Source organism: Toxotes jaculatrix, chromosome 11 (genome assembly GCF_017976425.1).
Source record: "Toxotes jaculatrix isolate fToxJac2 chromosome 11, fToxJac2.pri, whole genome shotgun sequence".
Taxonomy (NCBI): domain Eukaryota; kingdom Metazoa; phylum Chordata; class Actinopteri; family Toxotidae; genus Toxotes; species Toxotes jaculatrix.
The window spans coordinates 20,639,057-20,657,561 of NC_054404.1; the positions used below are offsets into that span (position 1 = coordinate 20,639,057).

General features: G+C 42.4%; 1 protein-coding gene across 1 annotated transcript in view; it reads right to left on the reverse strand.

Moving 5' to 3' along the window:
* Positions 1–18,505, reverse strand: part of LOC121189823 (inositol polyphosphate-5-phosphatase A) — a 140,613-nt gene that overhangs the window by 71,023 nt on the left and 51,085 nt on the right. The gene's annotated exons all lie outside the window — the stretch shown is intronic.

Consider the following 18,505-nt stretch of genomic DNA (forward strand, 5'->3'; position numbering starts at 1 on the left):
ACCAGGACCCTGTATGCATATTATATATTATGTTCGGTGTTTAAAAGTGTTTTAACCTAATTAGAGAGCAATGTCAAAGACTACTCTGTTGTGTCTCATGCTCTGGTGAATTGCTGATGACCAGAGCAGTTTAACAAAGCAAGCAGAGCATTTTTAAGGTCACCCAACCCCATGATTTACACACAGCCATGCTAAGATTGTTGTGAAACTTCATAATAAATCTCAGGTCAAAAACAGTGCATTGCACAATTTAATCAAGACAAAAGTACAACTAGTGCTAAAACAAAGGATGTAACATTCGTTCAGTGACAAACAGTGAAGAGTAATATCTGGGGCAATTACAGTTCCAGAGGAAAATTTTACAATGTCCCTGCTAACAAGGTCAACTTCTCAACCCTAAGTGCATCAGACATCTGCAATTGGACATGAAAAGACCTTTCTTCCTTCTTCACAGGAAAATAATCTTCTGAAAGCAATCTTCAAATAAACCGTTGATCTTGGAGGCCAGCATGGTAAATGTCCGCTTTCTTTAAATAACTATGCTGTCTGGGCTTGACAAAATCATCGGTTTAAAAGGGGATATGAAGATGATGAATATTTACCTTATTAGATTGTTCCCAAAGATGAAAAATCAAAGTCCGAACAATTGAGGTATCCATTAGTAATTAAAGTGACATTACCTCCTCTCTATTTTCTCAAGCCGATGCGTGGTTGCCAGAGCCATTATTCAATCGTTTCGGATGCTGGGGGATAAAATGCCTTTAATATACTTATGCTCATTAATGTAAATCATATTTGGCTATGGATGTCCAATAATCAAAAAGAATATTTCAGCTTGTAATTCCCTGTCTGTAAAAGTATTCCCATTAGGGGAAGAGGCCCATGCAAATGACAGGTCTTTGAGCTCATTGATTTTTTTTTTTTTTTTTTCTCTTTTTCATTTCTGCATTTTGGAAATGCTGCTAATGTTGTCATGGACTGTTCATCAATCTATATTATTATCTGATTTAATATTGCGCCTATTCATGTGGCCTCATTTGTGAAAGAACTGATTAAATTAGGATCATACAGGCTGTAGGGAAAATGGAAGCAATATAATTTTAACTGATCACTGTGGTTGAATGAAGACTGTAGGCTGGAGTTTGAAAAGTTTGTTACATCGACTGAATGCAAAACTTATTTACTGGCCTTTAATGATTCTTTTTTTTAAACACGTTACAGCATTTGTGAAAGGTGAAGCACATGTGCACACAGACATGCCAACATCTGGAGTCGAGTGACCGGTGACACAAGCAACTTTCGATGTCAAATAATCTGTATTGAGCAAACTCTACTCTCTCTAAGGACACTGGGATAGCTGTCAGAGCTGAGGTGTCAGCTGGAAAAGTAATCAGTCAGCTTCTGTCCAGAGGCAGCTTTGAATCTGTCCCTGTCCCACACTGCCTGTGGCTGGCTCGTGTGGCCTTGTAGTGACAAAGTGGCATCCTTGGCTGCCCAATGAGATACAGCTCTATTGCAGAGTCCCATAATGAAATATATTAGTTTGCTGCATCTTAGTGGCATTACTTTGTCACTTGTGAGAAGAATTTATCAGGAAGGTCCCCATTTCTCCGCATCAAGAGCCCTTCCTCCTCCCTTAGTACAAACACAACTCTTCCTAAATGAAGGCAACATCGTCTAGATCATGAGCCATCTCGTGAAACATCTATAAAATATGACAGCTTCCACAGCACAGGGACAATTGATGGCGGTCTACAGTATCTCCTTGGGCCCTGAGACTGGGGAGCACTCCTCTGAAGATCAGGACGTGTAGTCACCCCATCAGAGGAGAGGGTTCAGTTTTGAGGTTGCACTCAGAAAAATAATTTTTTCCCTCTCAATGTATAAAAAAATAAGCAGCTTTCTGTCTGTGTGCTGTCTGGGTATGAGCAGAGGCGTTCTTGGAACACAACAGTGACCACAGGACCGTGAAGCTTTAGAGGAGTCTGCAAAAACACACGCAGCGGCTCGTCTCAGGCTAAGACGCCCGTCCGGTGGCTCTTTGTGGCCTTCTTTGTCTTTATGTAAAAACCGATGCTCGCCAATGATGTGTTATGTAAAATTCCCAGAGGCTTGATTTAAATGGTTGGATATCCTCCATGCTAGCTTAGTTATACTCCAGTGCATCGCCCCTAAGAGCACATGGACGCTGCATGAAAAGCAAATGTAAATGCAGCCTCAGCTTCTTAGATAACAAGAAATTATGTCATGGGTTTTTTCCCTCTTATTGTATTATTATAATAATAAATAAAAAAAGAGCGAACAACGGAGGACTTTTCTTACGCAGATGTTTCTTTTTATCCGTACAATCGCAGCATCCGGCCTTTCCCGTGGCCCCTCTTAAAAGACAGCTTTAAGATGTGAGTGTGCAGAGGTCCTGTGCCAGGGGCAAGAGGGGCAGCAAACCCACGTCTGCTCTCCTGTAAATATCACACCCTCAGAAATGTGGGAAGAAAAGAGGATTTGCAGGGGCCCATGCAGGTCTGCAACAAGTCTCCTGGGCCGCCCCTTTGAGAGCTCGACAGATGACCAGGTGGTACTGTATTGTATGTCATTGAGTCATGTGTAAGGAAAGGAGAATACACAATGTACAGTGCATCTGTTACAACTGAGAACAAACCAAACTCAACACCAGACATGACTTTGGCTTTGCAGGAGCCATCATTAAGATTTTGCAGAGCAGCAGCAGTACAACAAATATAATTTCCTGTTCAGAAATAGCACAGCCTTAATTTGTACTCACTTCTGTCAACTTCTCAGTGGTTTGTTTGTAAGAGTGCGTTGCAAAGTTTCTTTTTGTCATGTTCCTTCTATTGAAGATTTTTAAAAAAATGCTGACTTAACAGCCTTGCTGGCAGCAAAACACTCTTCTTTGCTAATTGTTTCTTAAATCAAACACATTCACACATCTTTTCACGCAGCAGACATTTTGACTCATCATAGCAGGAAAAGCACAGGTGGAAGTAATGACATTAAAGAGAATTAACTGCTGTGCAATGTGACAATTAATGTGATTAGTTTGTGCCTGACAAATTAAAATATCAAAAAAAGAAAAAAAGATAAAGAAAAAGATATGTTCAACTTTAGTGTCACTCCACAATTTTACCCCAGGTCATGTGCGTCCCCAGGTGGCCCTTAGCCTGTTAGATTCTCTGTATCAACAACTATCCATAAATTTATTTTAGTTCATTCCTCAGATTTATGCCCCTGAGGTCTCAAAGATACAGACACACTAAACAGAGACAAGAAGAGTCAGTTCTCTGCAGCTCAGCATTCTGAGAAATGCTTCATTTCCAGCAGGCCAAAGCGTGCTTTGAAAAGCGCTTTTTTTTTTCAGAAATGTAATTAGGCAGTTAAAATTAAGAGCTTGAATTTAACTGAAAGAGCATAACATCCAATCTAATTACAGGGCTCTTTAATGAGTTGGTAATTAGCTACAGCATGGTGCACACAGGGTGCCATTGTGGCTTGAACTTGTGCAGGGACCCTGCTGACTGGAGCACCCTTTGTGTTAGATTGGTTCCCACTTGGGAAGCATTACTCTCTGAAATATGGTTATGCTTTGCTTTATACCTTTATAAGACACCACTGGGATATATGCTGGGGTCAGACAGAGGTTTGGACTGCTCATCAGTTTTACTGCGCAACTTCAGGAAAAGGAAGAAAAAAAATGCAGGAAATGTACATGAAGCGAAAGGTTCTGTGGATCCCTGTGTGCAGCCTCAGTTCAGACTCAAGTTTCAAATGAATTTGCATGAAGAGTAAATGCATCTCTGCTTTCAAGCTGCTGTCAAGACAACAAACAAGCACACAACATAAAACAAGGGCAACAAACCCAGCTAACATTGGGGTGAGTGAGTGTAGTCAATAAATGGGCCTATATATTTGCTTGGCCAATCATAGGAGATGTATTTCAATGTGTGCATGAAACAACACAGACAATACATCATAAGCTACTGCACGCTCCGCCCTCAAACAAACGCACAGTAAGTTTCATCAGGCAGGCTCCGGCAGTCCCATTGCTGCATGTTGCCTTTCCGTTTGCCCAGCACCGCCCCTCATCTGCTGAAGCCCGTCTACCTCTGACCTCCAGAACCTCACAGCGACTGCATTAATTTTCCTAACAAAAATCAATCGGCTGAGGAATGGGAGAAGGAGGAAGGCCCTCGTTATTACACCGGTCAGGACACACCCTCTGACTGGGAGTGTACGGCTGTTTTTATAGGTAATAGTTTAACAGGGGGTGGCGGATAGGGGACAAAGGGATTGCTCATTTCCCCTGACCCCAGAGATGAGTCATTCCAAATAAACTTACACGTGCCGCATTTAATATTATTAAAAAATGAGGCCTTAAGACAATTTTGGGGTTATTTGATGTGAATTTGTTCTTTGTTAATCACAAGGGGGGAAGCATATGAGACTAATTTGTTTGAAAAGATGGCACTGGAGTGCTGAGGTTTGAAAAGGAAAATAATGCATTCAGTCAAGGGCAAGAGAGCACATATGACTGCAAATTCCCAGCCATGTGGCTATTTCATTTTTGTCTATTTATATGCTGGCTAGCCGGACAGACTCACAAACATTCCCCAAAATCAGATTAGGAAATTATGAGCCCTATCATTAACCGGCTGTGTCAGTCTAGAGCTTCAGCTTCCTATTTCCTAATGAGGAGCAAGTAAAAAATGATTTAATAATACAACAAATGTGCTTTATGAGATATTAATATGTGGGACGTAACATAAACATGACAACAATATTGGCTACACAGTTAAAGATCTGAATAAACTGTCCACGACGCGCTGAGTATAGAGTCATGACAGTTAAAGAGGAAAAGGTAGACGCTGCATGGAGAGCTTGTGGTGCCATTACTGTGACAGCAAGCGGGGCATCATCAGCCCCACTCGGGGGAGGTGGAATGACTGAGTGTGTGTGTTTAAAATGGCCTATGTGTTTAAAATGTGCTGCACAATACCTGCTAATTCTATTAAGTGCTTCTGTGGTGTGGCTGTGTGGTTATGGGTTGATGTAAATGGACGGCTGGTTGACTAAACAATGCAATAGCATTAGAATAAGGTGATTGGATAACAGAGTGGAGTAGAAGGCCCGAGCCCTGCCACCCCGGGCCTTGCCAAGTCCATTACCTGTATTGGAGACGTCTTGATATCCGTCATGGGGAGTTGCCAGCCAAGAGAGAAAGGAGGTTGTTGTTTTGTTTAGCTTTCATCGTCAAGATAGCTTCCACCTCCCGACATCCAGGTGTAGGTAATGCAATCAAATGAGGACCTCACAAACAATCCCCCCACCTCTTTCAATCTACTCTGGGACTTTTAGGCCATTTTAGGAAACAATGGTAGTCAAATGGCTCAAGGACAAGCACAGACTCTGAGCTCTGTTTTGCCACAAATCCATCTGTCTGGTTTCATGATGTGTACTGGGACTGTGAGTTTTTATTCAAAATTTTGTTCCAATGTGAAATAATGTTAAATAAACTGTAATAACCTGTTAAAATTCAGTACCGTACAGGGGGCGCTCTTAAAATTCACCATCAGCTCGACTGGTCCGGTTGGCCTATCAGTATTTTGGGTTCTTCACCACAGATGGTAAAGTGACCAGCAGCGATAAGGCTGTTTGCCAACATAGATTCTTTTTGTAAAAGTGACAGCCCTAATGTGTACCTGTTTCCATAAACCATTTCTGAAGCAGCACAAGGTGGAGAAAAACAACAAGTTCCTACAGTTACCACCACAATGGTCATTAGTTGTTGTTTGTCCAATATATACATTAATTATCAGCTGTCTTCTGCTAATTTTGAACTGTGTGCTTTTGCATTATTGTATTTGCATTATGTATTGTACTACTTGAACAAGTGTTATTACCATCTTTTGTAGCTATACCTTTAACATCCTTTGGGTAGTTGTGAGACATTTTACAAACCACTGAGCGGCACAGCTTTATGGCAGTATTGGATATTTAATTGACATTTGCGTCACTGAGATGAAGGACCTAAATATGTCAAATATTTAATTCAGTGTCACATTTATATTGATATCGTGATATAAAATTACATGTATTGTACCTGAGGATTTTATCCATCCCTACGCTTCAGCCTCTCAGGTCCACTGTTTGTTGACGGCTCACTGGTCGAACACTGACCATGTTGACAAAAGATCAATGTGTGACTCTTGCCAATCCATTGCTGCATTTTACAGTTTCAATTGTTGCTAACAGATGCTTCTGAATGTAGACAGGGATCAAACCACCAACTTTACCATTAAAGGCCAACCAGCTCTAACACCTAGGGTAGACCCTAACACTCATCAAGCAGCACTATTAACTAAACCACCACGGTTCATTATATCATCAGCTGTTTAAGAAAATTCTCCAAACACTGCACTCACTAAAATTCCATACTAGATATTTGGTTGTTATACAATAACAGTTAAGAAATAAAAAACTAATAATTTAGAAAAAGGACAATCATTAAAAAGTTTCTCACTGCTCATGATGAGACTGTATCTTTGATAACTTATGTTCACACACAAAAAAAAGGAAATTCAGATTTATTAAGATTTACACCCACTGCCTCACAGAGTTAAGCATCACATAGTGTAAAAAAAGGTTAAGTCATAAAATTGAGTTCCACTGGAAATGTTTCATGTTTCAGGTGCAGCAAAATGCACAGAAATACTCTTCCTTCCTGTGTCTACTCACAACCCCAGCATTATTCTTATCAGGCTCCTCACTCTAAGAGCCAGTCATTAACAGCACTTGTGTGGAGTGTGATTGTTTGAGTGTGTTCATTGGAGACAGGTGTCAAGAGGTTGTTTCTACTGCTGTAATTACTCCACAGCACAGCGCTTACCACAGGAGCCACAGGCTTTCTTCAAACGCGGGAGAAATTACTTGGAATTTAATGTAACGATTCCCCCCCGATATTAACCAGCTGTGCGTGACACCGAGCTGGAGAGAGGAGATCAATTCCCCTGGAAAGTGTCGTCTTTCTCAGACAGGCCGGAGAGACAGGATGAGAGGGAGAATCACGGACCGGCACTTTCCACCACTGGGGGAAATGTTTAGATTAGAGGCTGGCGGCTCGCTGCAGGTGTCTCACCCCTGCTCCCTCTCCCACCCTAAATCCCCCCCACCTCCATGCTCCTCCCTCCTTCTGTACATGATACCTGGCATGGGGCGAGGTGCTCCCAGAGGAGGGAGGGGATATATATATACACTTAGGCGGGAGAAAGGTCAGGCGGGCTGAATGTGGCAGGCAAACAGGCAGTGGGGGTCTGGGGGCCAGGGGATGAATCACAGGAGAATTGGTGCATGGCAGTGAATGAATAACCCGCCATGGCTCCCCAAACCCCATTATTTCCCTCCTTCTCCAGTGGGGCCTGAAATTCATGTCTGCGCATGCTGCCAGTTCATTAGGGGGAGGATGTCATTCCTCTTCTGGCTGCAGCAGGACAGGCCAGGCGGGCCCCAAGAGGACCAGGCCCTGTTTAATTCCACATCAACCGCTCCACTGAGGGCCTTAATCTCTGCTTGTGTGATCAATACTATATCAGTGTAAATTAAAATGACAATTTTAAAGTAATTAAGCCTGTTAATGCTCGATTCAAATGTCATTATTTGCCCGAGGAGAAGCGAGTGAGGGTGTCTGGATGTGTATACTGTGTGTGAGGGGGATTTTTTTCCTTTTTTTTTTTTTTTTTTTGAACAGGAGGGTAAAATACGAGCCATGTCCACAGTGACAGGTAAAACGCTTTAACTGGCACAGCCTGATGTTGCCGCCGCAGCCACCAAAAGGAGGGCTTAACAAAAGCAGATTAACTCTCCACCCATGCCAGCCCAGAGACCTCTCCAATTTCAGAGGAGGATAACCCAATTGCTGAAATCTGATTTGTACAACCAAACCCAATTATGGCCATATTAGATGAGAAGTGGCAGGGAGAGAACGCTTGCCGAGGGAGGCAAGAAAAATAGAGCGGGTGGAAGGGGTGGGAGAGGGTGCTGGGGAAAAAGAAACGTTACACAATAAAAATGCACTTAACTATAGAATGAAGCCCAGCAGTAATTGTGTGATTCGATTATTTTTGTCTCCCTCCTCACTCGGCTTTTGAAAGGCTATTTAGAGTCATTGTTAGAGTGAAATAAATGAGGCCCAACGTTAACCTTGCCCCCCTTGTGTGCGTGTGTGTGTCTGTGTGTGTTTGTGTGTCATGTCTCATGTGAAGCGAGGTGATCTGTAAGTGAAACGGAAATGAAATGATCACATTGTTGGTTGTTATTATGACAGGCTCACAGCCCATAGCTGGCGACCCTCCTCTCCTCTTAGACCAGATTCACCAATTACACCCAGTCAAAGCGGTTAGGGGCCACACGGGGCCCGACAAGCACACTTCCTGCTGCGACTGTAGCCCTGCTGTGACGGGACATAACGTCATTAAGAAATCAGCTGCACTTTCCACTTTCTATATCCTCATTTTCCCCATTTCCTCTAACACAACTTGTCCAAATGACAACAAAACACAGAGCAGTCATACACTAAACTGTCAGTGGTGACTTGCTGTCCTTCCTGTGAAGACCTGAATCAGTCTAATGAAGCAGATAACAAAATTTTCCTCTGTGGAAAACGCCCATATCTCAGAATTAGCAGCTAATGTGCTGACAAAACAAGAGGAAGTGTAGTGATTAAAAGGAAGCCATTAGCCCAGTGGTATACATCTGTCAGGGATGTGTCCGTCACTGCTCAGCTCGTTCAGAGAAGAAGCAGACAGCTGTCACCGCACAGAATAATTCTGTGATGCTGTTGTCGAACCACCTCAGTGACACTTAGAGGAAATCGCCTGGAGCTGTAGTTATTTGGCAGCTCCGCAGCAAATGTCCCACAGAGGTGTGACTGCTTCAAATGAACGTTAACAATCATCTGAATGCTAATTATTATTAATGTGCACCATCTTTATCATACATGATCAGCATTTAGGATGTAGGTGAAGCTTTAGAAACATTTAATAATGAATCAGAAAGCAAGCACCGACAGTTTAAAATGACTTTTCGCAGAAGTAGGCGAACACTGTGCATTGTGAGCTATTAAATCTATGAAATCTGACTGACTTTATCACACAGTCTGCAACAGTTCAGCACAAAACCTAAGCCGTGTCCTCAGTGATGCAGCTCCATGAATTATTAAATACGTGCCAATAGTGAACAGATAGAAAGTCTCCCTGCTGAAAAACAAGGGTGACCTGTGGGTATTTAATTAGCAGGGTGGGTGCTCCTATGCATGCCTGATCATGCAGGGGTAAAGGACGCCTTCAGAGGGCCGGTGAAAAGCTTGGCATTGTATTGGTTTGCATCCAAGCTGTCCGATCCATCACGCTGTCTGTTGACTGGTGTTTGCAGAGCCAGCCCTTATTAATTATCAGCTCATTTGGAGAGGACGGGGTGTTAAGGGTGGAGTGTGGGCGGTAGGTGGTAGGTCCTCTTTGATCAATGGAAGCTATCGCTCTGAGAGAACTCTGCTGAGGGTGATTAAGGTCAATTTGTCCTGGCACACTGGCTGTTTCCTCCAGGAGGGGATGAGTGGATGCTCCTGGGATGGAGATGTGGGAGGTGAGTGTGTTAGTTGCAGACAGCTGATCCACATCGCTGTATCATATTGGCGAGCACTGGTGATAGGATTAGTGATTGGTTTTCAGCCTAGAGGGTTAAACACATGTAGCTAAGTGGGGTAAAAACACTGAAATCCCTTCTTCACAGTGTGAGAGACACTTCCACTCAATAAAACAAATGCCTGTTGCCTGTTTAAATGTCGGCCACACTTTATATTTAAATCTTCCAGCTCTCTACAGACTGCTAATAATTAAGAAGCCTGTAAATCTAGCAGGCACGTAGAGAATTGTACCCACAGAGCAGGGGCTGTCTCTCCCTCATCACAATGCTGAGGTGTCCTTGCGCAAACTCCGGTGCGGTCCAGTCTTTCTGGTATGAATGAAAAACAAAACTGATGCTAAGCAAATATAATAAATAGACTTAGATGTTCCAAAAATGTTTGAAAAAATGAATGTCGACTGTCTGTGGTGACACCAGGAAATATAGGTTCACACTTCATTCATATTCACCTTAGCACAATACTCACTTGCCCATTAGTAATCATTACCACTACTCACACTGGGTGTGAGAAGATGCCTTTCTGATGACCCTTCAGTGCAAATTATGGGGGACAAAATCCACAGTTCTTATTTTGTGCAAAAATGTGTTCAAAATTGTATCTGAAACCTGATCTGGAACAAATCAAATATTGTAGGTATCTACCAAAGTTACAGTCTTAAGAATAAAAGTCCCTCTTTGTGTATTTATGGACAATGTTTCTCTATTGAGTGGCTGTGTAGGGACTGTAATACAAAGGAGCAGTTTCATGCTAAAAAAAGTTTCATTCAGACTGCAAGGATGCACCTGTGAATTAGGAGATAAGATTAAATTAAGGGGACTGACCATGAACTGTATCCCAGTTTGAGTGTAGAGCTCCTCTGCTGCATTAATTTTACAGCTGTAGTTTCAAGTTTCGCTGCAGATTAAGATTTTATACACAAAGAATGGATTTACCTACTTTTCTACAGTATGTGAAGTAGTTAAAATGAGCTCCACAACTGCTTAGGTATATTTTGTAGGTAATACTTCTGTTACTTATATTTACTTAGATAAAATTTTGTCTACAGGATTTTTATTATTGATTGACTATTCTTCCACTGAACTCAAAGATCGCACAATAATGTTTTATAACAGAGTTTAAATATACATAATCATGTGTGTGTCTGATGCATGTTGCTGTGCAGATTTTTGGAGAGTTAAGTGCCTGGGATGGGGTGAGTGGGGGTCTTTTTTTTTCCTCTTTGGAGAGCGGGACTGTGAGAGCTGTGAGGGCTCTCAATAGACAGAGGATTATGGAAATCAAAGCTGAGAGATTAGCTAATGGGAATATAATGGCCACTGACTGCCTGGGTCAGCTGGGCCATGCAAATGAATGATTCTTCCTCCGGTGGCGGAGGAAGAATCGATATGTACGGACAAAGTGCTGGTCAGAGACGGCCCTATATCAGTAATGTTACACAGACATTCACATATGAGCACACACAGGCATACAGACTCTCTCTCTCTCTCTCTCACTCACTCACACACACACACACACACAGAGTGAGGGCCTGACGCCAGCAGACAGGAGTGAGCTTTCAGCGGGAGGACCTAGCTCAAGTGGGGAACCGGAGATATCGCCAGCTCCGGCCCCGCTCCCTCTCACTGATGTCAACAGGCAGCATGTGATTCTCCCGGACGCCTGGCACTCATCCCCACTGACACAGCACCGAGATGCATATGCTGGTCCAGCCCCACTCTCCACGCTCCATCAAATATCTATTCATCGCGCCTTGGCCCCAAAACAGAACAAACGTCCTTGTGGACAATCAATAGTGCTGCGACCGGGACGGCCAAGTATTACGACAGCATTTAGATACACTAAGTAGTTTATTTTCCTACAGACTCTGGACAATCTGACATCCGCCATTTAAGATGTGCGGGTATTAACCTTCTTCGGATGTATGAGGTAAAGTGGGTGTCGTAAAATGCAATTGACTGGGACACATGACGGCTTTCATCATCAAACTAAATGGAACATCGCCTCTCTTATATATCAGAATACCAATTTTGAGCATGTCAGAAAAATTTCAATTTCAGGTGGGAGCGGCGGGACTCTGGCTCCCTGTGCCTGGCCTCTCCCCTCTCATTTTCATTCCTGCCCGCTCGGCGCAGCCATTCATCAGGACCCGGGCAGAGGACACCTCCCGCCTGCTCACAAATGCATGGAGCAGGCAATAAAATTAACCTTGTGGCAATTGTTTTCCCACCCGTTTGATGGCCCCATGTCAGCTCATCTGTTACCGCAGGAAGGAATAAAAAAGTCAAGCTCGGATGTGCAAAAAATTATGACTCAGGAGAGGGGTGGGTGGGTACCTGAATAGAGCCGAGCTAATGCCAGATTATGAAGTCAAAACGCGATCAATCAGTGTTAGAGAGTAACTGAAAAGATGGTCGCTTGTTGATTTGTGTCTGTGAACAATAAAGAGCATCAAGAGGCTGGTCGGTGGGTATTATGAGGACTACTGAGCAACAAGATGGTGGGTTTTTTTTTTTTTTTTTTTTTACAGTTCAGCTAGCCAACATCCCTGACCTGGCCCTTTCACTGGGCGGGGAGGGACAAGACGGAGGAGAGGGGGGATAAAAATCCTTCAGAGGGTGTTTATTTGCTCTCAACACCTCCTAAGCGATCAATATTTTTAATTTGGGTCCGAGTTATTATTTTTCACATCACTGCGCCGGGGAGCAGAGTAAAGTGGCTCATATTTTAGCACTAAAAAGATCGATATGACAGGCTCACCTTCACTCTGCCCCCTCGGTGGCTGGGGGGCCGCACATCATAATGGACGGTGGCGAGGTACACCCAGCCCGCCTCATGCTGGAATCACATCATTATCTGTGCCCACCCCCCCCCCAATACCACCACCCCCACCCCCACACATACACTCACCACACCACACCCTCCACAACAGGACAACAACACCTCCACCTCTAACGCAACTGATTTACTTCCCTCGGCTACATCCCATCAAAACACACACACACACACACTCACAGACTCAAAGACAGGTAAACACTTTATCAGAGCGCTGTTTATGAGGAGAAGCTTGATGTGAGATTGTGGAAGTGTGTGTGTGTGTGTGTGTGTGAGAGAGAGAGAGAGCAGCCCAAGCCCAGTGCAGTGATGATCCAGGAGGGCAAAAGGCTCGGTTCTCCAGATCAGACTCCTCGTAATAAATGCATCAATTTCTCCACCTCTTTACACAATCCATTAATTATATCTACATTTTCAGTCAAAATATTTTCACACTGGGAATGCCCACTCTCTCTGCCTCATAACTCAAGTCTGATGGCAGTTTCATTGATTGTCGCTCAGCACATGTCTAGAGTGTGTGTGTGTGTGTTTTTCTGTGTGCGTGCTCGCGTAGGTGTTTGTTAGGCTTTGTCACTATATGTGTGTGTGTATGCACTTATGCCTGCCCTGAGGGTATGAGTGATGGCCGAGGAGAGTTATGGCCAGGCGATATTACCAAGCTGACATCTACTCCATTCAAGTGGCCTCAGTCGGTGCCGTACTTCTCACCATATTGAAATAAGAGCTCTCTTAGATTTAGTTTGCAATATTTTAAGCTGCTTATATGCCTGCTGCAGGCTTTTTAAACGCAGAGACCCGAGAGGTGGCGGTGGGAGGAGGAGGGCTGCTCCTGCTAGTTAACCTCGGTGAGTAAAACCAACAGACTGTACACAGAGACCCCTCCTCTGTGACCCCACTTTCTCTGGAGTATATAAGTATATAATCTCTATATGCAACCTGGTTTTGTTTCGTCATAAAAAGGTGGAACAGGGGGGTGATATAGGATGCAGTTAAAAAAAAAAAAAAGGAAAAAAAAAGCGATAAATGCAAGTGACACGCATTTCTGGGCAATACCGTAAACACACTCACGCTGAGGCCCTGTCAGCACAGAGGGACACTAAGTGTTCATAAATTCCTGGCCGAGCAGAGCGGTACTGATGATTGCATTACAGCACGCTGCCTGGACGAGAATTAAGGACTCACCTCTGGAGCAGAGTGAGGCTGAGCTGCTGGCAGCGACTGACAGGGCTGCTCCACAGAGCAGAGATCAGGAGGCAGCTCGGGCAGGATTGGCAAAAAATATTTGGCTGATTCTGTTGATCGTGTTGTTGAAAGCTTTACATTTACAATAAGAGACTGGAGGTGGGGTTTCTGCGCCCGGCTCATAAATTCATCAACGTGTGGCTGTTGCTGGGGTCAAAGCAGAAACTTCTCTTTTAAAAGACGGCCTCAGAAATGATTGGGAGGGTTTTTGTGTTTTCTCAACAGCTTTTGCTAAACCTGCACGAGTCTGTTCTACACTGTCCCTGCTGATTTTATGATTGACCTCTGACAAGACAACAGCAGGTGAAAGACAAATGTTACAAAAGCCTAAAGTTTCTTCTTATAAAGGGCTTTTTCTTCTCATCTTCTTTGCTTTCCTCGTAAGGATTTACTTTTGTGTTTCTGCTGTTTTTGATGCTTCTGCTCTCCTCTAATTCCCCATTCCTTCCTTTTGCAGTACTGCACTTCATATGCAAATTTTGTATGAAACTAGATAATATACAAATTTTGAATTACACTTTATGTCATCCTGTCCTTCTCCGATTACCTACTAATCCTAGAGAAGCTTGTTTATCATAAATGTGTATGTTTGTTAAAACCTGTATTTACTTCAGAAAAGACACTGCTTTGGTGGTTTTATTATTTTGTGCAATTTATTTAACATTTAATTAATTTAATGTAAAGTTAAACTACATTCACATGCAGCCTAACAGCTACACCTCCCTTATTCCAAATAATGTGACACTGCAACCAAACTACAATCCATTCAAATGTAAATTTCTTTTAAGTCGGGATTCAAACTTGACTGCTTGTTTTTCATTTGAAGTCTGTCACCATTTGCAGTTTGTATTCTAACATAAGACACTGACTCCATTAAAACGAAATCAAAAACTGCAAACACACACAACAGCTTGCTTTGAGCTTTCAGTGTGAGTGTTATTAGATCCATGACACAAATTAGACAGGACAAAGTCCTTGGACACTACCACACTGTCTCCAAATACGTTTGCAAGAACATACACACACATTCACACACACACACAGGGTATAAGGAGCCAGCGGTGTCCTGTCAAGCCACAGAGCCTGATTTATCCTCTGTCGCTGCTCTCATTCCTGTCCTGCAGACCACAGACTTGAGGGATGCCTTTAATTTCCCATTAAAATGCCCTGGAACAACTGAGGGCTGAGGAGGCAGTGTGTGTGCCGCTGTGTGTGACTGCCTGTGTATGTGCACTGCTTGATTAGACTGCGTAACAGCAGTAGGTGTGTGTTTGTGCATGAAGGTGTGCAGGCGTTTCCGTTAAACGGCACATACACCAGAGTACAAGTGTGTGTCAGGAAGCGCTAACATAAGTGCGCATCATTCCAGATGACACGGGCTGCAGCTCCAGGGCCAGGCCCACGATAAATATTAATGGCCAAGAACAAGTGGATTGGGAGTTGAGTTATCAGGGCGGGCCTTCCTAATTGACATTTTACCTGCTGTATACCTTAACAGGGCTGTAAAACACCAGGCCCGGGCTCAGCCGTAGGGGGGACGTGTCAGTCAAGCTCTTCCCCATCACAGCTGCCTTCCTCTGGGAGGAGAGGAGGAGCTCCAGCTCGCCTGGACTCCTCATTGTTCAGATTCAGCATCAAGGTGCCACATGTAGCATTTCAACATCAGGAAATTATCAGCATTATTATTTGAAGAGATTAAGACACAGTACATAAACAGGTGTACCGCTTCTTGTAGCCTCTACACTGCACCTAAGACTGAGTATCAGCAGGTTGGATCTGTGCAGAAAACCGTCAGATTTCACAATTAAACTATTTCTGCTCAACAAATAATACAAAGGATAATTTCAGCTTCACTTTTCTGACTAATTAACTTTATTTATTTTTAACTGGCTCAAGAATTTCAAATTTGGAAAACTTCACAGAGGTTTTTGTTTATCCATTTCTATAGTATTGTAAATAATTCTGTTCAAAGAGACCAAAGTCCACCGGTTTAATAGATATTTCTGTTTTTTAACAATTTACTCACAGTTAGAACTTTAACTGACGATATGAAAATTATTTTCTCTGTTAATCCTTGGTCCATAAAATATCAGGAAATTTAAATAAATAAATAAAAGCCATCACAGCTCCCCAGGTCCTTATTTTGCTCATCAATACTCGTAAACAACAAAAAGCCAAAGAAATTAAATTTATTCTCATAGAAGACAAAGAGAACTAGTGAATATTCATGTCTGAGAACATGTCTGTGACTTTCTTGGGGCATTTCTGCTCAGAAAAAAAATCCCTGAAACAGACTACGTTTATGTCAATCACCTAATTCATTAACACATTTTTAAGCTTTAGTTGCAGTTGTTAAAATAAATAAATAAAAAAAGAGGGTCTCTCATAACAGAACTTCACACATTCATTTATCAATCACGGTTCTGTCTTTCACTGACACAGAAATGCAGTTCAAACACACTCTCACACTGAGCAGGCATGTAAACAATCTGACTGGCCTTTACCAGACACTTGCTACATTACTACACTCCTGCTCATTCAAAACATTCACTTGTCTCCTTCCAAAGAAACCACACACACACACACACACACACATAACCGCATACATAAACACAACAAAACACACACTCATACAAAGTGGAAGCTCTGGACCCAGAAAAGTGTTCCCACTTACATTATCTGAAAATTGACAGGCGGGGCAGACAACAAATAATTATCCCCGGAGCACGGGGGGGAAAGAAATCGAAGATTGCGAAAACAAATACGGGTGATGTCATCAAAGCTAAATGGCAAGCCCTGTGTGAGAAAGACTGGAGAGTCTATTCATATTTACTGTTGCTAGGATTTCAATATCAACATCATAGAAAGCATATCAGATGTTTCTCTTTCCACTGACTGATTCACAAAGAGAAGCGTAAACTGCCATCTCTATTTGATGAAAATGAGAATACAACAAAAAGGTTAATCTATAGACAAACACCATTAAATAAACAGCTCATAATACTGGGATATTAGTGGCGCTTATATGAAATGGCAGATAATTATATTTTCTAAAGGCCAATGTTTGTAATATTTTTTTGAAAAGAGCAAATGTGACTCAGTGGGTGCTGTGATTTATGAGCGTTTGTGGAGGTGCAGTGTAGCGTGGTGATAACGCCAAAAACATGGAGGAGAACCACGACAGACACAACTCAGTGATCACAGAAAAACTGGGACTGCAGTCCATATCTGGACCCCATCAGTTTGTTATTATATGGTCCTCTTTTCTACATAATCACCTGGGAATGCAGAGATGATCATCTGACACACCTGCGGCCTGTCAATTAAGCATCAGACAAAAAAAAAACTTTATATCTCTGCTTCTTGTAATCCACAGGATGATCACAGAGCACAGGGTTTAAGTCTGCTGCTGCTGCTGCTGCTGCTGCTGTTAGGTTTGAGTATTTGGCTCCACCAAGAGGCCATGTTCAGCACAGCTGCTGAGCTGTGGGACAGGAAAATGAATGACCACAGCCAATCACCAAGATTAAAAGGCTCTGTCATAAGGATAATTTCATACATGGCCATATTATATTCATACATGTTATATTTATTGATGTCTCAGTTAAACAGGAAATGTTTTATATGAAGGTGATAGTATATTATTATGTGTTTCAGAGGACAGTGTGACATATTATCCCACTATTAGACCATTGGACTGGATATTAACTGGACAAATTCAGATTTTTGACTTTAGCTTTAGTATTTAGGCAAAGTGTTTTCAGAGCGTGTATTCATTGGTTTAAAAGTACCTGTATTAAAATGTATTTTTGTGAACTGACAGTAACTAAAAGTCAGTGTTCAGAAATTCATTACTGATAACAAACCCCGATAAGAAAAATATAAAAAAATAAGCAGTCCCAAAACATTTAACAAGTTTAACCTAAGCACTAACCACTAAGTCATTTGCAAATGTCTACTGCCATCCTGTGGCCGCCTGTTGTTACTACAGCTTCAGTGAGAAGCGGCAGGCAGTAGGACACTATATTGTTATCGGTAAATAATTAAGCTGGGATTTCAGTCTTGAGTTCACTGACATTTACTCCAAGCAGTGCCTCTTTATGCATAACGGCACTTCATGTGTAGATCTATCTACATGTAGTTTGCAGTCCATCTAGAATAGATCTTTATTGTAATTGTCACAGGTACAACGACACTGTGGGTCTTGGTTTATGCTGTATTCACTCCTAGAAGATGCATTCTTGAACTTGAACTAATTTGCGGCGCAAACACCATGGTCAATGTTCTTTTGTTTGTGACAATTACACCCAGCGTTTTTCACACCTCACATGCATGCACATAGCGTACAGCAGGTTTGGCTCTATCTATTGCAAATCAACCACAAGCAAAAATTCCACCACAGTGCCCTAATTTAAGAGCCGCGATCACAAAATGACTTGCATTGTGACACATGTTCACTGTCACTGTCTGAGATATTTTCTTGTTCGTGATGTGGGTATTCAGAGAAATGGGGGGTTCTGTCAAAACTGAACAGACTATTTAGCATAAAAGTGTCCTGATTCACGACACTGATGCTGTTACTGCTCCTGCTATTACTTCTACTGGTGCTGTGGTAAGCTGGTTTAGGCTAACATACAGAAACACATTTTTAAATTGTAAAAAAAATTACTCTTGCTAATTTTTCTTTTTTTGCAGAAAATATTCAAGCTTTACATCTGT